This window comes from Canis lupus, chromosome 3, assembly GCF_011100685.1.
Source record: "Canis lupus familiaris isolate Mischka breed German Shepherd chromosome 3, alternate assembly UU_Cfam_GSD_1.0, whole genome shotgun sequence".
Classification (NCBI taxonomy): Eukaryota; Metazoa; Chordata; class Mammalia; order Carnivora; family Canidae; genus Canis; species Canis lupus.
Genome location: NC_049224.1, coordinates 25460157 through 25483397, shown reverse-complemented (window position 1 = coordinate 25483397; position 23241 = coordinate 25460157). Strand labels below are relative to the sequence as shown.

At 35.1% G+C, this 23241-nt stretch overlaps 1 protein-coding gene and 1 pseudogene across 15 annotated transcripts in view; both read left to right on the top strand.

The window, feature by feature from the left end:
* Nucleotides 1-23241, top strand: part of ATG10 (autophagy related 10) — a 221128-nt gene that overhangs the window by 68547 nt on the left and 129340 nt on the right. The window lies entirely within an intron of this gene.
* LOC119871162 lies at nt 22139-22616 on the top strand (annotated as a pseudogene).

Genomic DNA, 23241 nt, shown 5'->3' with positions numbered 1-23241 from the left:
TAGGCGCCACTAGAAAGTTTCATTCTTCTAGAAAAGCTTTTTGCGAAAATATCCAACGTGGCATTATTGTTGTATGATAGGCATTTTATGAAATAGTGAAATAATGAAGAAAACACCAAGAATATACTTGTCTGAAATCTGTTGTTTATAGAAGCTCCAAGGTACATTAACATGAAATTTCAATTGCCATTTATCCCAAAGGACCAAAAATGTCATATTTGACCGAAGATTTTTTTTAAAGTTTATACAGCTTCCACACTGGAGCTTTTACATATGATTGGTAGTTTAGTGTTCTTTTTAAAAATAATAAACAAATGAATGTTTCAGGAAACCTGTGATAGACTGAATCAGGTGGAACTGATTTAATGTTATGGATAATTACATAATTAGTGCTGTAAAAAATAAACCACACTATCTACTTGATGGACTGGAGCTGCTGTGGAGGAGGTGTGTAATTATACAATCAGCATCCTCCTCCTATGCTGATTCTAGGTAATCCTTTCTCTGCCTTGTCAGAGAAGAGACTTCCTGTCTTGTGTTTCCTGATGTTATTTGAGTGAACAGAGCTGAACATGGAATAGTTTCTAGTCCTTTGATAAGTCTCTCCATGCTCTGTGTCTATGTGAGAGCATCCTCTGAGACCAGTTCCTTTCAAACTTTTTGATATAAACTCACAGTAAGAAATATATTGTACAGTAGGACCTAGTACATTCCACATACACATACTTGAAACTAAGTTTTATGAAATAATTTGTTTTTATATATCCTGCTTTACTAATCTACTGTGCTGTATTTAATTTTTTTAAAAAAAATGCTAGTTGAGGTCCACCACTTGATTTCAGAACCTGCTGATGGCTTATGATCCTCATTTGGAAAATACTACCTAGACTTTTGGTGATTGCTAATGTTAGTCAAAAGGATTCTTAGAGTAGTGTAATGGGGCTGCTGTGAGCTTTGGGTAGTAGGTGGTGTAGCATGGTTGATAGAACAAGGACTTTGGAGTTGGGCAAATTTGGTTTTAAATCCCACTTTCCTTCATTTTAACTGTGTACTTTGAGCATGTAACAGCCTTTCTGAGCCTCAAATCTCTCCTTTGTAAACCTGGGCCACAAATACCTAAGGGAGTCAAGTGGTGGGGAGTCAGAGGCTGTGCCTAAGCGGGGTTGATGTGTGCATTAAATGATACCATGGAAGAAACACCTGGCCACTGCTGTGAAAGTAAAACACATATTGCTGGCAGTGTTTCATAAAGTTTATATTCCTTTCCCCTCTCTTTTTTCAGCATCAGACATGTCAACACTTGGAGGGTATGATAATGGTCCCTGCCTCACAGGGCGGTTTATGAGGATCAAAAAGGATAATGGGTGCAAGAATGAACAAATGTTGATCTTTATTGGTGCAAATTAAGGCAGCTTTACTGTTTCAGAGTCAATGTATGCAAGGGGGGTAGAGTCCTACAATGGTTAATTGACTATAGTGGAAAACAAAACTGGTTCTGAAATTCTGTGTTGTGACTGTTAGCAGCAAGGATTGTTTGGAGATACAGTGGTGTCGCATGTTGATATTGGAGAGCTGCTACCGAAACTGCCAAAGGATGATTTATAACAGTGCCCCTTATAAATTGCGGTGTACAAGTTGTTCCATATTGCATTATATGTAGAATTTAAAGAAACCTAGAAATTATTCAACAAAATTTTTTTTCATCAGGGCCTGGAAAATGAACATCAGAAGAGAACTAATTACCTATTGTATAATATTGGTCAAGTTTTCTTTACCTTAACTGGAATACAGTATAATAATGTAATTGTGAGACTTAGTAAAAATATAACCTCCATTTGCATGGAACTTTGGAGAGGGGAGAATTATCATTGTACAATTGTACGTTGTTATAAAATTACCTCCTTTTCTTTCAATGTGTTATAGTTTTTACTACTTCTGAAACAGTTCATGACTTTGATGTGCTATTTCCTCTCTTGTTCCAAATTTTAACTTTCTTGACTGAAAGGAAATTTCTTGGTTTTTATGCTGTCTGTGCTCCTCTCTTCCATGCATCTTTTCTCTGGGATTCTACTGATACTGTGATTATTTAGTGGTAACCTGGGCTTTGTTGGTTGTGGGAAGGGATATAAATCAGCTAAGGCAAGTATGAAGCGATGGCAGCTACAAAGCATCTTTTCCATCTCTTATTTTCCGCAGTGCCTGATCTCTGCTTGCTCTGAAATGTTTCAGTCTCACTTTAGGTATATGTTGGTTGATTGTACTTAATTTCTATGCCTCTTCTATGTTTTTTGCCTCTTACATCACGTTAAGAAATCCCCTAATGCTTGTGTTAAGTACAGATCCCCTGAACAGACGTTCAGGCCTGGCTCCTTTAAGACAGAAGCTACCTTTTTCTCTGCCAGAAAGCTCATTGTAAACTGAAGGGCTTAACCAAAAAGGGCTTTAAAGTAAATTGAATATTGATAGAGAAAGGAGGTTAATTGGCCCTAGTAACGTGGTTGCTAAGGAAGCATTTTCCTGATTGGGAGAAAACTCTCCTGGGTGTTCTGCATCTTGTTGTGGACCTAAGATGCTTTGTTTTATCTCTTGCTTTCTGTTTCTGAGTTGGAAGAGGAAAGAGCAGAAAGCTATCAGAGGAATGAAAAGCTGTGGGAAGCAGATGGTTGCTCTCTCTTAGCTACAGAAAGAGAGAGCTAAATACTGACTAGCAACAAGCCAATGCCAGCAAGGACTCTTTGTTTAAGGCAGGCAGTTGGAAATATCATGAGGGCAAGATATAAAGAACTTGCATAGGAGAACATAGAGAGGTTGGACTAGGGTTTTTTTCAGTTCCTGAAAACATGCAGGTGAGAGAAATTAAAGGACATTGTGAGGGGATATCCAACAATCGTGTTAAATAATAAGGTTACATGTTTTCAATAATGAGGTTATTAAGAGAAGTTATTTAGCTTGTATTTAGTTTACATTTTGAAGGTTTTATACTATATTATATGTTAAATTCAGTAGATTTAGAATTAGTTTGTTAATCTATAATTATTTTAAACAATGTTTAATTACAGACATCTCTTTATGTTATCATATAGTTTACTGCTTAGTATAATAAAAGTAAATTTGGAATAAATAAATTAATAATTTCCAGTGAAATAATTTTTTTTTCCAAAACAAAAATGTCTTTGAATATTGACTAATCCACATAGGCTAAGCTCTCTGATTACCCTTAAGAACTTAGTGAAATATCATTTCTAGTAACTCAGGGAGTTAGTGCCTACATTTTAATTTCACTTTTTTTTTTCATTCATTGCTTCATTCAACAAATGCTTCTGAATATCTGTTGAGCATTAAGCATTGTGTTAAAGGGTACCCAAAGATACAAAGCTCCTAGGAAGTAGAGACATACTTCTCAGGAGAGTTTGGAAAAATGAAAATAGTTTTGATGCCATTTTATGGTCTGTTTTAGGCTTTCTAGGTTTTCTTCATTGTTGGCATTGAATATTATTATTTGTACTGAGTATTATTATTCAGCTTTTTATGACACTTTTAAATTGTGAAATTCTTTTCAACAGTTTTATTTGGATTTTTTTTATAGACCCAGACTTAAAGAGACAACTAGAAGTTCTTGGCTCCTCCTATGACCCTGGATATGGTCCTCTTTGATAACTTCCCTGGTATATATCTGCTTTTCCTAGCCATATGGTTCTTGTACTCTGAGTGTGATAGGAGGATTTCGGAGGAAAAGCAAAATGCAGTGATCCTTTTGAGGGCCTCTGATTGTAATAATATTCTCAGAGAAGCTAGTTTACCATGGAATTACTTAAGTATAACCAGAGGGCTTAGTGAATATATGGTTGGTCATCAGTGATGACTCTCACACTACAATGCCAGACAGCATATAAAACACATTGATAGAATAATAGACTAAAACACACTGATAGACTAATAGACTAAATTGGACTCCCTCAATAGGATAGTAATAGAATAACATTAAATGTATGGAGAGTACTCAATGGTCTTCTTTTTTAATGCAGAGGTATAGGTACCTTCTGATAGTTAAAAATATTTGTATGCTAAGTCCACATTTTCAGATTTATCTGCTCCCTAATTCTGATCTTGTCTCACAAGCTATTAGTCTAGGCTTCTTATATCCTTTGTAGCTTGCTTGGATTGTCTTTCAAAGATTTGAGGTTTAGTTAATGAATGGTGTCTTCTGGAGAAAGGAGAGCAACAAATATAAAATTCATTGCTAAAAGGTAAATATTTTGTAGATTTTGAGCATAATGATGACTAATGAGAGAGCACAATGAGAGAAACTGACATTTGTAATGACAATATTTAGTGGCCCTTTGGATGTCATATTTATTTTAACTCCGCATTCATTACCTTATAATAAGAGTATTGTTTTTTTTTGTAGCTATGAGAGAGACTACACTGAGCTGAGATTAAAAATTTTTTTTTAGAACTCAACTGCTTCTATTAAGATGAAGCTCAGCTTGTAAACTCATTAAGTAAGGACCTTAGGCAGTTCTCTAGTGTCGAGACAGAAAGCACAGTATTGCAGACATCTTTGCATCACCGTCATGAATGACCTTGAAGGAAGTCAGCGCTTCATAAAGCAAAATCCTCTCTGTGGCACTTCGTTCTGATTTGATTGATGCTTTAGAAAAAGCTGTAAGATTTTCTTTTCTTTATAGTGTGGGGCCTATACTTCTTATACTTCATAGATTTTTGCACTTGTCTGGAGTATTTTGTTGGCAGGTTCTTATAGGTTCTGATCTTTCACTGACTGTAATACAAGTAAGCAGTGAAAACTCTCTCCTTTGATCAATTATTATTAGGGAGTGAAGTCTTGGTGCAGTGGGATCATAGTTTTTACGAATGGAATAATACTGACTTTCTAACTTGAGTGTAATACAATCATTTTTCTTCTATCATAATCTTTCTAAGCATCTCAGTTGGTCTCAGGGTCTTTAATACTGAGATTTTATGATTTATATTATTCAAAAGATATAATACATTTCTGTCTAGCCACTCTCCACTGTGATTTCTGAGATTGATAGTTCCCCTTCTTTTAGTTTTTACCTTTATGTTAGTAAAGGTTTAGTATACATTTTTATATCCAAAGAAGACGACACCAGAAATCTTAGAAGATAAAATGATTATTTTACCTCTTTGGAGTTACCTGGTCATCTCCTATATAAGAAGTTAAAAGTAAGGATATTGCAAAGGTGTAATCATTCATTTGTCTTCTGTGACCATTGCTGTAAGAATATCAGTAGAAAATTCCTCAATTCTGGAAGGTGTGTAAAGGCTACATTGGGACTCTTGGGGCTAGGTGTTTAGGAGTTCTCAGGTGGAGGTGGAGCAAATACCAGGTGCAATCCGATGTATTGCAGAGACCATTTAGAGCTTTCTTCTCTCTACCAGGGTCAGCCTGTGCCTTACTTTTCCCCTTTGGGATCTGAATTCGTGATTCCTGACCTACTTTAGGCTAATCTGACACTGGATTTTGCATTTGATTGGCCCACCTCCTGCTTTTCCTTATCCTTGGTCCCTCATGAATCTCCAGTTATTTCTGACCACAACCTTGTAATTTGATTCAAATTCCTGTTGTTTCTTCTTTGTTTTGCAGTTTGGTTTGATGCTGTATAGTTCTGGCTGAACTAAGCCAGTCATTCGGTTTTTTTTTTTTTTTTTTTGGATAGACTTCCAGTCCTAGTCATTAAACTTCTGTCTTATGAAGATAAAAAGGTAAAATCAGACTTGTTTTTTTTTTTTTTTCTATGCCCCTTGGCCATAGCAATACATATCTTCTGGAATTCAGTGAAGTGACTATGTGAGAAATTTTGAAGAAGGTAGTAAAAATATGAGAAGTGTAATTTAGGAACACCTAAATACCTGTTCTTTTAGATCTTCTCATTTCTTGAACCCAGAAATAGCTCAGTAAATAGGTACTTAGCCAGGCTGAGTTTTTTTTTTTTTCTTCAATTACTTGATTAACGTCATGTCTCACGGGCAGCTTCATTTTGAAGACCCTCTTGAGAGTCTTTGAACATCCTTAATTTATTCTAAGTCCCTTATATATTTTCTGGCTGATGGACGTCTAGATTTTTCTCTTTTAAAAGTGCAGTGACAAAGTTTCAGCCTTTTATCCAACTGTTAGTAACTTTTCATTCTTTTTTCTTTTAATTTAAATTCAATTTGCCAACATATACTATAACACCCAGTGCTCATCCCATCAAGTGCCCTCCTCAGTGCCTGTCACCCAGCTATTTTCATTCCTTTTTTAACCTAACTACTGAAATGATTAGAAATCCACTTACTTTCATGAAATAGAAAGCAAATCAGTAAGTATGGAAGACCGAGGCTTTAGTAAACAAAGATATACTTATGATTTTTCCAGATAGTCACAATCAAGGTTCTTCAAAATTGATTTTGTAAACTAGGTATATACACAGTTATAGCAGAAAATTTTAAATTATTAATGGCACTCATGGAATATAGAATTGCAGTAGGTACTCACTAAATTTCTAAGACACTCTTGTTCTACTAAGCTTGTAAAGTAACAATGGATATTTGCAAAAATTTGGTCAAAAGTTTGAGCAGGCTTTTAGAAAAGGTTTTGTAGCTTTGTTCAAAAGCTATATTAAAGGACTATTGTATTTATTTCTAATTATTTCATATTAGGCCCTCAGATGCATTTAAAATGTCAAAATATATTTGTGAATTGATTATTGGTTAATTACAACATGCATTTTGGAGTAATAATGGATTAAAATTGGTACTATTGAAATAGAATAAAAGCTTAAGAATTTTAAACAGATGTGACTGTGGATGTCACATAAAAAGTCTTTAAAAAAATTTTAACTGGGTCAGTGGTGGATTCATTATAAGATTTTGAATGAGTTCTTCACCAAATGATCATTTCCCATTGCTCATCAATTCAATTCTCAAGTTTTATTGAATAACTACTATGTACTACTTAGTATAAAGAAAAAGTAATCAAGATGTTATTCCTACTTTCAAAAAAATGTTTAAAAGCTACGTATTTTAACAAACAAGTTGAGTGGATTCCATAAAGAAAATACTTTCTATTATTATGTTACTGTTATTTATGAGCCCATTATAATTTATAATATGAAATAATGGAATAAAATTAAAAGTGGCAATAGAATTAACAAAATGAAACCATGAAAAGCAACAATAGACAAAGTAGTAATAGCTTTAGGGATATAACTGAAATACAAAACATATGTATATTATAATCCTCCTTTGCATGTGCTCAAGTGATTGTTTTAAGTATATATTTTGACTCTATATTGCTACCTAAAAAAAACACTTTAAAATGTGGTGGTTTTAAGTAATAATCTGAGACTAGAGTCACCTGATGTCTCAAAAGGACTCTACATCCAAGGTGGCTTTTTTGCTCACCTTTGACACCTTAATTCAGATAGCTGGGATACTTGGGGCTGGCAGGACATCTCTTTCTTTCTACATGACCTCTAAAACATGGATGTTTTAGGGTAGTTAGATTTCTTAGCTGCTAGCCTTCTTTCCCAGAACACAGAGTCCAAGAGACTCACATGACACACCAGAAAGGCTTCTTACAAACTTAACCTTGGAAATCATGCAACATCACTTCTTTCACATTCTCGTGATCAGAAATGAGTCTCAGGCCACCCAGCTTCAAAGGCAGGAAACCACACAGGGGCCTGTATACACTCAGAAGGCATGGTTTATTGTGACAGTGAGGAGGAGAGAGAGGAAAGAGGAGCTACCACAATGTATAACGTTTTTTTCATAAGTGCATTATAATCATTTCACCATAGATTTTTATAAAATTTATATCAGCATACTTCCAAAATGAAAATTCACACTAATTTTTATAAGGAACAATATTTTATGGCTTAATTATACATTCATCTGTAGGTTAGTAAGGGTTTTGGTTACAATGAGAAAAATAAATCTTTCAAAAATATTGGCCTTAATCCTTTCATTTCAATTTATAACGAGAATATAGTAGGTGCAGAGTATTGCCCAGTTCATTAGGGGAATGATACTGGGAATTCTAAGACCCTGTTTTACAAGACCAAGCACTTAAGCAAATGTTAGTTTTTGAGACAAGGTTAGCGCATCCAAAGTCAAATAGCAACCCACAGCAGTGACACAAATTTTCAAGGAAGGGAGAGATAAATATGGTCTGAAATTATTTAGGAAGGCTTCATAACAGAATTGAGGCAACGCTAAGGACCGAAGAATGGATGAAGTTTTCGGTAAATGAAAAGTCCAAGGACAGTATGATCTTGAGTACGTATAATCACTCAATATTTTGAGAAGTGCTGTGTAATAATGGAAATTGTTATTATGGGGGCTTAGGAAATCCATCCCCTAATGAATGGAACAGATCCATGTAAGGTATGACTAGATGGAGGGCTTTTGTATTGACATGTGTTGTGAATTTCCCCTGTTCAGCACTCATTTTTCACTTCTCTGATTAGGTACTTTTATTTTCTCTTAACTGATTCATTTGGTGGATATTTACTGAACTCCTACTGTATTTCAGAAACTGTTCTATATGCTGGAGATACAGTAGTGAAAATCACTGTCAGTATCACGTAGGAATCTTTGCTTATGTTCCTTAACTGAGAATTATTTCAAGACAGTGAATCAAAGTGTCTTACATCCCCCCTGGCCTAGCGTAAGCCCATGACTAACAGATGGAGGCCCAAGGATGGAGAATGGATGGAGTTGACTCATTCTGACTGTGGTGCCCTGAGGAGTCTATTAGGTCTTTTCAACTAGATCCCCAGAGCTAGTTAAATTTTTCCTTAAATTCTGGTAACTACCACCCATCCTTTTAATAAAAAACCACTTTTTGTTTTGTTTAGCCCTAGAGTCAGTTTCTATTGCTTGCCAGTGGTGAGCCTATAAGACAGTATTGTATGCCTATGTCTTTTCCTAAGGGATTTGAACTACATTGTGTAATCATAAGGCACTTTTGGCAATATTTGAACAGAAGCTTTATTTATTTATTTATTTATTTATTTATTTATTTATTTATTTATTTATTTATTTATTATCTTAAGTAGGCTCCACACCCAGCATGGAGCCCAGCGTGGGGCTTGAACTCGCTACCCTGAGATCAAGACCTGGGTGGAGATCAAAGGTCTAACGCTTAAGCAACTGAGCCACCCAGGCACTGCCAGAGAGCTCTATTTTTCAGAAGGTTTGGAGATGTCTTGATAGGTTAGAACAGGGAGAGATTTCAATTTGATTGACCATAAGAAGTCTGTTAAAATGTCCACATATATAGGAATAAAGGGGTGGGTTAGGCTGATTGCAGTATAAAGAAGTGATGGGGAAGAGCAGGGCTAGGGCTAGTGTAAGGCAAGAGAGGCATACTAACTGAGCCTCCTTAAGTTTTTTGCCCTAGGTACCTCTCTTACCTCATCCCAGACCTCACGCCAGAGATGATATTTAAAGGAAATATTGAAAGGCTTGATGACTAATTAGGTACAGGGAGTAATCAGAGTCATAATTGCACCTGCAGATACTGTTTCTACCTTTAACTCAAAAATACTGTGTAGGGTAAACTTTACTATTTCCATTTTCCTGGTTTTTTTTTTTTTTTTTTTTTTTTGGTTCGTTTTTTTCATTTTCCTGAAGGAAGGTCGGTGAAAGGTCTAGGTCACCTATGTAATAAAGGAAAGAACTGGGGTATAGGAAAAAGAGATTGAAAAATGAGAATTCTACTAAGCATGTGAAGAATTAGTGCCAGTTCTATACAAGCTCTTTCAGAAAACATAAGAAGAGGGAACACTTCCCAGTTCATTTTATGAAGTTAGTATAACACTGTTACCAAAATCAAACAAAAGATAGTACAAAAATTAAAACTATAGGCCTATATCCTTTGTGAATATAGATGTAAAAATCCTTAACTAATATTAACAAATAGAATTCAGCAATATAAAAATAAAATAATTCACCATGACCAAATGTGATTTGTCCTACAGATGCAAGAGTAGTTCAACTATTTGAAAAATAAATCAATGTAATTCACTCTATTAACTAGGTAAAGAGGAAAAATGACATCATGTTAATCAACACAGAAAAAGCATTTGACAAAATTCAATACCTGTTCATGATACAAACTGAAAAATAGGAACAGAAGAAACTTCCTTTATTTGACAAAATGTATAGTTAGTGTTCTGTTTAATAGTGAAAGATCAAATGCTTTCCTCCTACAACTGGAAACAAATCAAGATCCTCTCCCCTCACCATTCTTATTCAAATAGTGAAAGAAGTTCCATCCAGTGCAGTAAGGCAAGAAGAGGAAGTAAAAGGCAGATTGAAAAGGAGGAAATAAAACTATCTCTATTTATAGATGACATGACATGATTTTTTATGTAGAAAATTCTAAGAAGGGGCACCTGGGTGGCTTATTTGGTTAAGCATCTGTCTTCTGCTCGGGTCATGATCTCAGGGTCTTGGGATTGAGCTCCTCATTGGGCTCCCTGCTCAGTAGGGAGTCTGCTTCTCCTTCTCCTTCTGCCTCTTCCTCTGGCTTATACTCTTGCTCACTGTCAAATAAGTAAATGGAAGAAAATTTAAAAAAGAAAATTCTAAGAAATTTCTTTTAAAGAATACAACAAACCTAAAATTAATAAGTTAGTTTATCAAGGTCACTGGATACAAGAAAACATACAAAAATCATTTGTTTTTCCGTATACTAGCATGTGCACAATGACGTTAAAAATATCACTTACAGTTGCTCCAAAGAATTGGATGATAACTATTTTCCCTAAGTAGATATATAGATTTACACAGTTCCTATAAAAATCTCAGCAAGACTTATTATAGATATAGATAATATTGTCCTAAAATTTTTATGAAAAGGCCAAAGAACTAGAATGGGAGGAATCAATGTACCTGATTTTAAGACTCATGGTCACAAGAATAAGGATTGTGTGCTATTAGTGGAGGGACAAATACATTGTTCTCAATGAAATAGAATAGACTCCAAAAATAGACCCACATAAATATATCCAACTGATTTTTGACAAAAGTACAAGAACAATTCAGTTGAAGAAGATAGCCATTTCAGCAACTGTAGCTGGAGAAATTGGACATCCAGAAGCAAGAAATGAACCCTGACCTGTCTTATACCTCATACAGAAATTAAGTCAAAATGGATCATAGGCTTAAAAATACAATATAAAACTATAAAGCTTCTAGGAAGAAAGTAAGAGAGAACTTTTGGAATCTAGGACTATGCAAAGAATTTTTTGACTTGAGACCAAAATCATTATTTATAAAAAGAAAAATCGATAATTTGGACTTCCTCAAACTTAAAAAGTTTTATTCTGCAGAAGACCTACTTAAGAGGATGAAAAGAAAAGTCACAGAGTGGGGGATATTATTACAAACCACATATCCAACTAAAGGACTATTATTGAGAATATATAAAGAGCTCTTGAAACAAACAATCTTGTTGAAAATAGGCAAAAGACATGAAGGATTACTGGAGAGGACATAAAAATGCATATTAAAATCACAATGAGATATCAGTACATACCTATCAAAATGGCTAAAATAGACATTTAAAACAAACAACCCAGATTCAACATGAAAGCTGGCAAGGATACAGAGAAAGAGAATCACTCATAAACTGCTGGTTGAAATGTCAAATGACATAACCCCACTGGAAGAAAATTGGTATTTTCTTAAAAACTAATTCTTCAACTACCCTTCAGCCTAGCAATTATATCCTCAAGTGTTTGTCTTAGAGAAGTGAAAACATATGTACATCCAAAAACCTGTACACAGATTTTTATAGCAGTTTTATTTGTAATAATGAAAAACTGGAAACAACCCCTTAATGGATGAATAGTTAAAAAAAGCAAAACAAAACTGTGGTGCAGCCTTTCTATGGAATATTATACAGGAATAAAAAGGAACAAAGTACTGATATGTACAACAGCCTAGATGAGTCACTAGAGAACTATGCTGAGTAGATGAAACCAATCCCCAAAGATTATGTAATGTATGATTCTATTTATATAGCATTCCTTAAATGATAAAATTATAGATTGGAGAGCAGATTATTAATTGCCAGGGTTAAGGAGAGGGTGAAGATGGGAAAGAAATGAGTATAGCTATGAAAGGGTGATATAAGGGAACTTTGTGTGATGGAAATGCTCCGTGTCTTCCCTGTACTGGTGTTCATATCCTTTGTTTTAATTTTGTACTCTCTCTATATTTCTCTCTCTCTCTCTCTCTCTCTCTCTCTCTCTCTCATCTCTCTCTCTCTCTATATATATATATATAATTTTTTTTTTTTTTTTTTTTTAGAGAGAGAGAGCATAAATGGGGGTTGGGGGAAGGGACACAGAGACAGAGAGAAGGAAAGAATCTTAAGCAGGCTCCATGCCCAATGTGGAGCCCAACTCAGAGCTTGATCTCACGACCCTGAGATCATGACCTGAGCTAAAATCAAGAGTTGGGTGCTGAACTGACTGAGCCACCCAGGTGCCCCTAATTTTGCATTATATTTTTGTAAGAAGTAACAGTTGAGGGGAATTGAGTAAAGGACACACTTTTTGTATTATTTTTTAGAATACGTGTGTATCTGATGTGTGTTTATAATCATCTCAAGATTAAAAGTTTGTTAAAAAATGATTTTAGCTTTCAAAGCTAACAAGAGAGAATGAAGGTACTTTTTTAAAGTAACTAGAAAAATCTTATTCTTCCAGTGTGGGTGGTTTCTACAACTTATTAGAAAAATCCACTGAAAGAACAAATTAACACAAATGTGATGATGTTTGATAAGCTCTTAACATCATAGAGATTTCTGTATATTTTAGAAAGAGAAAACTTACTGACTGAAACGAATCTCTTTTAATTGAGGTGATTTCAGGCAACATGACCATATTAAGGAGTAATCCTAGTAGTTTGGGATGTTTTGTGGGCAGGGAGTAATATACAGGCAGGCAATTCTTTCTAGGTACCCCATTTAGAAGTCAGCTATCCTGCTATGTCTGCCTTTTTAAAGCTTTTTTTCCCCCTTCTCTTCAATTCAGTGGCTTCCATGACACTAATAAAGGAAAGTTTGACAATGGAGTAGAGCTAAAAGGCAACTCAGGAGTGATTATTTGAATGTGTACTTTTTCACTTCAAGTTAAGAATTGGATTGCTCCTTTAATATTGTTAGCATGCTTTGTTGGTAGGGACATAGGATTTAATCTTGCTATTAAATAATTTCCATAAAATGTCTTCTTACATATTTTGTGCTAGGGGACTAAGAAATTCCCAGGAGACTTGCATGTTGACAGAGTCCTACCTAAAATTTAACAAGATCTATTTTTCCCATAGTTTTGTAATGTGGAAAAAAATTGACTTGCATTTTACCTAATATTTGTAGACTGCAGTGAAGGCCTTTCAAGAAGTGTTTTCAGTTGGATTAATACCGACTTAAGGTCATTTGGTTAATACATATTCAGGGAGCTGTAGACACCACATTTTAAAATCAGGGTTAATTAGTACCAGAAAAATCATATTATAGTGAATATAATACTAAAAAGCTTTCTGAATTATAAGATTATTTCCATAACAAAATGTTGGAAAACACATGTTTCTGATTTTCTTCCTGAAAGGAAAAAATAATTGTATTTACAATAAAGTTTGCATATACATACTTAAGATGGAAATATAGAATTTTTTAATGAAAACATTACTAATTTGGTTTAATAACTTTTGTATTTGAAGGTGAGTTTGGACATTTTTCTTTTGGATTTATCCCATTAAGTTATCCTGAGAATTTAGTATATGGTAAAAGTAGTATTCAAATCAGTGGAGGGAAAGAATGGTTATTTATTAAATATTATTAGGATAAATGGATAACTATTTGAAAAAACAAGATTGGGTACCATCTTCATATCATATGCCCAAACATGTGCTAAAAGTACAAATTCAAATATAAAAGCACTAAAGGAAAGGTATAGGTTTATGTTTTTAGAATATTAAGTGGCAGGGGCTTTCTAAACATGATACTAATAACAACAAAATATGTTTCTGATTTTTATTGATGTGTAACAAACCATCCCAAAACTTCGGGCTTAAACCAACCGTATTGCTGTATCTCTCTTAAGAGTTTGTAGTTTGGTTAGTTAGGTTTCATCTGAACTCATGTGTGAGGCTGCTTTGTACTCTAATGCTAATCAAAGAAATACTAATAGAAACGATTGAGACATACCACTTTCACCTTACATATTGCCAAGGCAGAAAACAAATGATAAATACTGGTGACAAAACAGCTTCTAATACATGTAGGTAGAATGTAAATTGCCTTAGTCTTTCTGGAATGCAATCTGGTAATATGTATGAAGATATAAAATAGTTACTTGTCTTAGCAATTCTAGTTCTCAAAATTTATCCTAGCAAATCATCCCATAAATTATTATATATATGTATATATATCTATTATATTTATGCCACAGGTAATATAAACATCCAACTAAGAGTAGTTTAATTTTTTAAATTATTTTTTAATGAATAAAATAAGGGACTAAGAATAGTGTTTGCCAGCATCAAATCTGCTTGGATGATGGGATGAGTTTATTACTATCACGGTACAATTAGCAAATACTAATTATCTCTATGTGTGAGACATCTTGAATTTGTTTGGGCTCAATTTTTGTCTAAAATGTGATCTTTGATTACGAGAATCACAGATTATTTTGTCTGATTTCATTTTAACCAGGAGGGGTGATATACTTGCAGCCAGCAATTCCTCTTGTCCTGTCTTCTCCCAGTATGTTGCAGCCCACTGTGGCTCCTACTTGGCTCTTTCTGGCTAGGGAGGGATGGTGTTAGGCAGGAAGTACCAGGGTTTATAGCATTGTTGGAGAAGTCTGGGCAGTGATTTGGTGCCTTTCGTCATGAGGCTCTCTCAGATTTCTCTGGATTTCTAACCACTCCTAGACACAGCCTGGCTCTAAAGCACAAGAAGAACCTGTGTTTCTTAAAACAAGTTGTATTACTTTACTGGGAAAAATTTTTTTTTTTTAATTTTCAGAATTCAGGCATTTATTCTTCTGTGTTTTTTTTTTATTTTTATTTATTTATGATAGTCACAGAGAGAGAGAGAGAGAGAGAGAGAGAGGCAGAGACACAGGCAGAGGGAGAAGCAGGCTTCATGCACCGGGAGCCCGTCGTGGGATTCGATCCCGTGTCTCCAGGATCGCGCCCTGGGCCAAAGGCAGGCGCTAAACCACTGCACCACCCAGGAATCCCTTTACTGGGAAAATTAATAGACATTAATGATCTTGAACTCTTAAAAACATTTCTGTATCTCTGTGCACCCTATGACAGCTCAACTCTGGAGACTTTGCAGAGGCAAGAAGTCGATCAGCTTCTCTCTTTGCCTTACATGTAGTTGCTTGCCACTAATACTGTACAAGAAGAGCTAGGGTTTATTACAAAAGATACTACTAATCTTTCACATGAAAACACTGGCACATTAGCTATCACATGGATATCATTTTATAGTCCAATAAAGACTCCTGAAGCATCAATTCTACAGTCTGTCTGGGTTTGGAGTATTTTTATGCACTGCTGTGAGAAAAGCAGGTGCACTCACACATCTATTTCTAAGATTTGTCTATTTTGCCATATGATTTGGGTTTAAAATTTCTGCAGATGTCAATCTCAGCCGTTTTTGCTATTAGAGCGGCTTAAAAGTTAGCTTTTGTAAGTCTAACTTCATATTTATTTTATAACAGCTTAAACCTTGTAGCCTATTTTCTCTCTCAGATATGTTTTTTTTTGTGGAATGACTTAAATCCAAAGTTAGCTCAAAATGGAACCCTTCCCCTGTTGGAATATTGCTGTTTTAATACCTTAAAATCTTTTCTAGTTTGTGGTATCAATACTGCTTTGCAATTTCTTTTGCTGCCCTCTAGCTCTTTGGCTCTCCTTTGCATTACAGTATTTCCTTGATGAGGAAATATTGTGCCAAGCTCGGAGTCATGGAGGTGACGGGGCTATAGCTTATAGGCTTACTAGGCCAGCTTTATTATCGAAATCTTGAGAGCTCAAAATGAGACCCATCTACCCAAAATAGGACAAAGTTTGTTAGCTTATGTTAGCATCCTAGTGAGAACTATGAGCTGGCCTGGTAATTTAGCATTTCATCCTAGAGTGACAGTTTCTGTGAACATGTAACATAGACTAATGCCTTTCCTTAGCAAGGGAAATAACCAATTAGTAATTCCATATCCTTTCATACTGTGCTCAGCCATACCCTACTGCCCCAATTTTTGTTGTAAAATCATCTGGTCAAATAATATCTTGTGTCTTTTAACTACTGTCTTTAATGTTCATACTATTATATATATTTCTCTTAAACTATCTACGGAGAAATACCTCTAAAGAGATACCTATGAATTATGTACAAAGAAATATCTTCTGAGTTACCTCAAGGTTAAGGTAAATTAGCTCCATTTATGTAGTAGTAGTTGTGTATGCTTTTTGAAGCAATAATCTATTTTTAAATTAAGCCAAAGTAGATCCTCTGCAAAATTATAGCCAGTTACGTTTAAAATATCTTAAAGTTGTTATATACTTTATAAAACAGAATTTTCAGTCAACTTTCATTTTTTTGTTGAAGAAGGAATTTTTTTTTCTTGAGGAAGAGCTATATAAATACAAAGTATTATTATTACTATCATGGATGCTAATGACCTTTATCCCTACACATACTAGTATTAAAATTTAAAAACACCTTCTTTTTGCCAAACCCAAACATTCCTGAATAAAGATCAGAGGTCACAGAGCTATGATGATTCAGTAGTAAAATATCAAAGTATTTAGAAGGTCTTTTTCAGTCGCTTAAATTATGTGAAAAGGTTTATCAAAAGGTCTAGGACCATCTTAAATTACAGCATAATATTTGCCCAAAGAAGTCTCAAGAGAACTTACAATAGATTCATGCTGCGAGAATTTCAACCTCAGCAACAAGATAGCCGTGTCGAAAACCTAAACCCAAACTAGTAACATGAATCATTTTCTTCATTTAATTTAAAAATACATTTCCAATAATTTCCCATGATAGTAGCTCCATTTTAATAGTTGAAGATGCCAGACTTAGAGGGTGCAAAATAACAGGCATATTTCTACTCTAGCAGAACTTTTTTAAAACTATCATTCATATTGCTCACAAACCAAACAAAGCAATCTTATAAAATTGGGGGTGTTGTTTATTATACCATGTCTGCAGTGATGTGGGCCTAGAAGAAAATTGGTGTATGGAGCTGGAGAACTCAGAAGGAAGAGAATTGCTATTTTAAAACTGGTTTAACAAAAACAAAAAAATAATAAAGGATCAGATCCATATGAAAATGGATCAGTTGTTGCTCTATGCAAATCTTATTTCCCACTGTGACCTTCAATCTGGATTCTGTATAGTTTTGATTGTCTCATTTACGATGGTCAAGAAAACTGTCTTTCAGCCCAGGCTCTTAGAAGCGAAGGCCAGGTAAAGGTGTTGAATACTTTTAATTTAGATTAATTAATCAATTTTGAGACACAAGAATGAAACATTTTAGTATTTTCTTAGGATTAAGATATTAATATCTAAAGAAATAAAATATATATTAATAGTGAACTGAATTTATTTTCATTGAGCTCAGCCTCTTTTTTCTAATTATTTGCTAATGTTAGTTTTAACATTCTTCAAATAAAGGGATCATTGTTTCTAGACTTTCGTACTTGATTTGACCTAAAGACCAAGCTGTTAGCTAATAGGACCAATGAAAAATTTTCAGGTCCTTTTAGGGATTGAATAAGATTTATTGAAGTAGTTCTAGTTCACTGCAAGAACAATGAGTTCACAAGTACTGAGTAGATAGTTCTTTTTTAAATGGTCCCAAAAAGTCAGCCTGACCAAATTGCATGGAACTTTGTTCAGTTCACCCAAAGCACATAGACTTGTTGACAGCAATGAAGATAGAAAAATGAATCTATAAGAACAATAAAGCAGCATTACATCTTGAATTTAATTTAATTTAGATTTAAGTAGAGACTTGAATTGACATGAACCATGACCAAAAACTAGACAAAACCATGCTAATTTGTAGATCTTCTTTTCCTCACCAAAAGGAAAATAAAAAGCTACTCGAGTGATTCAAACTGTAACCTACCTAGGTTTATATTTTCTTAAACTATTCATTGGGAAAAAAAACCACACACACAAAAAGAAAAATCTAAATAATTTGTTGGCCAAGCTTGAATGTTATTTAATTGAAAAAAAGAAAAAAGTTTAGCTCCCCAAAGAAAAGAATGGATCCAGTTTACCTTCTATCTTACAGCAGTATAATAAATTTAAAAAGTGTTTTCAATGATACCAATATTTAATAAAGACAGTGATTGTTTATATATTGAGTAATATCAGTTAAGATGTATATAAGGGATAATGGTGTAAATTATTAATTGATAAAGTATTATAATTTGCTATATATGTTTCTCTTAATCAGAAATAATAAATGTATATTTAAATATTCTTTCTGTATATTCTTTTTAAATCTATAAAAATTTTTAAATTAGAAACATTTTTTTAAAGATTTCTTTATTTATTTGAGGGGGTGTGCAGGAGTGGGGAAGAGTGGCAGAGGGACAAACAGACTCCTTGCTGAGCTTGATTGGGGACCCTGAGATTATGACCTGAGCTGAAGTCAGACATTTAACCTATTGAGGCACCCAGGCAACCTTGTATATTCTTTTTTATAAATGAACTGACATTTATAGATACAGGAACCTTTAATTTACAATGACTGAACCTACATCAAATTAATGATTAGTGACAATGCAGTAAATATCTAAATGTTTTGCATTGTGTGTGTTAAACTATGCCTCTTGTTCAGAAAATAGCAGTGTAGCTCTTTTAAAGTCAATAACAGTAATCATAAACAAGATAATTCCATCAGCACAAGTCAGTCTTACTCTGCATATATTAATTTAGCACAGTATTGCACTTAATAAATTATCATTAATCATAAATACATTTTCACATGTGCATATTTAAGTTCTTTAATGTTTGCATCTCGGTTTTTCTGTAGGGCTAAGGTATAAGATACTCATTTCAAATCTGAGAAGCAGCATAATCAGTCTTTTGAAGCCCACTGCAATCAATATCTATGCAAATGGGGTAGTTAGGAATTTACACTGCTTTGTCAATCAATCACTAGTCAAGTCTCCGCCCTACACTCAATGAACTAATAATTTTTTTCTTTTTAAGGAGAAAAGTTTTTTTTTTTTCTTTTTAAAGGAAGAGACCTCCTTTTTTCTAAGTATTTGTTGTATAAATGAGTGCTGTAGCTTTGACTGCCTCGGCCTCCTCACACTTACCTCCCAGTGCAGTGAGTCAGGCCACCCTGCCAGTCTCTTTCTGCATGGCAATAGTCAGGTTTTGGGCTTCCTACATGCCACCGGTGGCCTCTTATGGCCCTGTTCTGGGGCCTGAGTTCTTGAAAGGAGCAGGTCTTTGGGAATCAGGGCTGGTTGGACAAGCATCACTAGAATGTTGATTATGTGCTGCTTGCCCACTGGGAGAGAAATCTTCAGTGGATCACTAAAGGGCTCTGTCTTTTGCCTTGATCATGTCAAGTTCTTGCAAAGGACTTGGTGGGAACACAGGATACCTGCTAATAAATAAGCAAAAGCAAGAAGCTAATGAAGAAAGATAGTTAATTAAGTGGAATACTAAAATTGGGGTTCAAGGTTTATTTCCATTGCATGGAGTAATAGACTATAAAAAATATAATAAGGAGAAATCTGAAATTTTTCACTTGGATTAAAGAAAAACAACAAATTAGTAAATGTATACAAAGTAGGAAAAGCCTGCTTTAAAGGTATTTGCAGTAGAAGACAAAACAAAGTAAAAACTAGGTATTTTTTTGGCTACCTATAACCAGGTATGAATCTTTAGTCTTGAGGACTGCTAAAGAAGCTAATGCATCAGGCTATCTTGGAATGACAACAAAGAAGTGAATAATCCCTCTGTTTTCTATTGGTCAATTCCCATCTGGTGGATGCGTGGAGTTCTATTATGACTTTTAAGAAGGATTCTGAAAGGCTCGAGCCTGTATAAACGAGGGTGACCCAGATGATGAAATTGAAAAAGTTAAGAATAAAGAGGATATAGGTAGAATATGATGTTGTTCTTCAAATACTGAAAATGTTGGGATGCCTGGGTGACTCGGTTGGCTATATGATTCTTGATTTCAGCTCAGGTCATGATCTCATGGGTCATGGGATTGAGATCCATGTCAGCTCCACACTCAGCAGGGAGTCTGCTTGGAGATTCTCTCCTTGTGCCTCTCCAATCCCCCCTCTCTAATATAGATAGATAAATCTTAAAAAATATATGGAAAACATATCTGCAGACTCAGTATATGAGTCAGGAATTAAGTTCCTAAATTCTGGATAACAAGTACACACATGGGGTATTCTCTTGTGTAAGTGAATTCTGGGGATGGATAACCAGGGCTGGGAATACTGTTCTACAGAGTCATTGAGGACTCTGACTCTGATGTCTTCAGCGAATGATTATTTCCATCTTCCAGATCACCTCATGGTAAATTACTGGAGTTCCTCCAGTCACATCCCTATTCCAGATGGCAGAAAGAAGTAGGAGTATGATGTAGGGGAAAGGTATACCTCTCCCTTTTTTTTTTTTAAGAGTTTTTTTTTTCCTTTAAGATTTTATTTATTCATTCATAGAGACACAGAATGAGAGAGAGAGGCAGAGACACAGGCAGAGGGAGGAGCAGGCTCCTTGCAGAGAGCCCGATGTGGGACTCGATCCAGGGTCTCCAGGATCACGCCCTGGGCTGCAGGTGGCGCTAAACCGCTGCGCCACCGGGGCTGCCCCCACTTCTCCCTTTTAAGAAGCCTTCCTAGAATTTGCACAGATACTGCCACTGACATTTTTTTGGCCACAACTTAGTCTCATGACCACACTTGCCTGCCTTGGAGGCAAATAAAACCAGTAGATAGGAGCTTAAAATGGACAAATTTTACTAAATATAGAGAAGAATTTCCTAATATTTTTATGTGCCTCAAGTTGAGTGGGCTTTTTTAGAGATACTAATGTGACTATTGTTGAACATTCAAAAGCAACTAGAAAATTGCCTATCAGGGACATTTTAGGGGGAGACATGATAGGTACAGTTCCTTCTGATACTATGTGCCGAGGGGAGATATATATATATATATCTACACACACACACACACACACACACACACACACACACAGAAGCCAGCCCAGTTTTAGTTTGATTAACATTTCTTTTAAGAGATTTTGATAAAATTAGATTTCTACTTATTACGGATAAATAAGAACAATTGTTCCTTTAAATGAATACTCCGTATTCACAAAGCTTGTTTTCATGTTTTTCAGAAGCTAGCATTTTCTTTTAATGGAAGGCACTAGTGAAATAGTATTCTGTGGACACATAATGACTTTGCACTTTTAGCAATCTTTCTAACCCTTGAAGTATTGTGCTTTATGAATTTTCTTATTGATTAATTTGCTACTGGAAGTATTAATTGGTTGAACCAAATTTCATTTAGTATAGCTATAAGACAGTTATACTTTAATATTTATGGCACATGGAATGTATAGCTTCAGTCATTTTATGGTGGGTTTTTATTTTCTTTTGTTTTGATTATGTGAATTTCTTCAGAACATATTAGGATGTTAATGTGGCATGTGTTTTGGATTTGTATTTACAATTCTATGATTAAGAGATCTAACATATTGAGGTTATGAGTTTTGTGATTTTAAACTATAGTATTCTGTCTGCACCATAAGTCTGTTGGAGGTAGACTGAAAATGCTTTAGGACTACCTCTAGACCTGTGCCCATTCTTGATATTAAAAAGTTAAACACAATAGTTATTGGATGCCTATTCCATCAGAAAGAGAAGAAGATCTATGTACAATAAAGGAACTTTGGCTTTAGCTGCCATCTTGAGTCGTGTGTGTGTGTGTGTGTGTGTGTGCGCGCGCACCTAATCTCAGCTGGTCCGCTGGAGACCCCCTGAGCACCAACCCTAGTCCCCCATGTGATCCCTTCAACAAGATCAAAGAAACCATCATGAACCAGGAGAAATTCGCCAAAAGGTAAGCACAAGTGTGCATTGGTGAGAAAGGAATTGCTCACTGAAGGGAGGTGGTTCATAGAACAGCTACAGCTAATGATAAAGTTAAGTTCTCCTCAAAGAAATTAGGGTTAAGCAATATCTCTGGTTTTGAAGAAGTGAATACGTTCACAAACCAAGGAACAGTGATCTACTTTAACAACCCCTAAAGTTCAGGCATCGCTGGCGGTGAACACTTTCACCATCGCAGGCCATGCGGACACAAAGCAGCCGACAGATACGCTACCCAGTATGTTAAACTAGCTTGGTGCAGACAGTCTGACTAGTTTAAGAAGATTGGCTGAAGCTCTGCCCAAACGGTCTGTGGATGGAAAAGCACCGCTTGCTACCGGAGAGGGTGATGATGATAAAGTTTCAGATCTTGTGGAGCATTTTGATGAAGCTTCCAAGAATGAAGCAAACTGAATTGAGTCAACTTCTGAAGAAGATAAAACTTGAAGAAGTGATTGGGAGCTGCTATTTTTTTAAAAGATTTTTAAAATTTATTCCTGAGAGGCAGAGAGAGAGAGAGTGAGACCTAGAGCAAGAGCAAGCGAGAGAGAGCCAGAGCCAGAGGGAGAAGCAGACTCACTGCTGAGCAGGGAGCAGGATTGTGGAACTCCTCAGGACTCCAGGATCATGATCTGAGCTGAAGGCAGTTGCTTAGCCGACTGAGCCACCAAGGTGCCCTGGGAGCTGCTATTTTATGTTATAATTGCTTTTTAAAATTTTGTTCATAGATCTGATAAAATGTAGATCTCTAATCTCTAATGTAGATATTTTTAAGCCCAAGCCCCTTGGACACTATAGCTCTTTTCAGTTTTTGCTTATACATGATTCATTCTTTGCAGTGAAATAAGCTGAAGAAGCTTGGGAATAAAGTTTGAAACAAGGCCAATAAAGTTCTTTGCCTAGTTATAAAAACAAAGAAAGAAAAGAAAGAAAGAAAAGAAAAAGAAACTTTGTTGTCAAGATTCCAAATAAGTAAATCAAGTATTATTAATGGTAAACATTGTTAAAGTACTCTTTTAGAGACTTAAATGAATTTTCC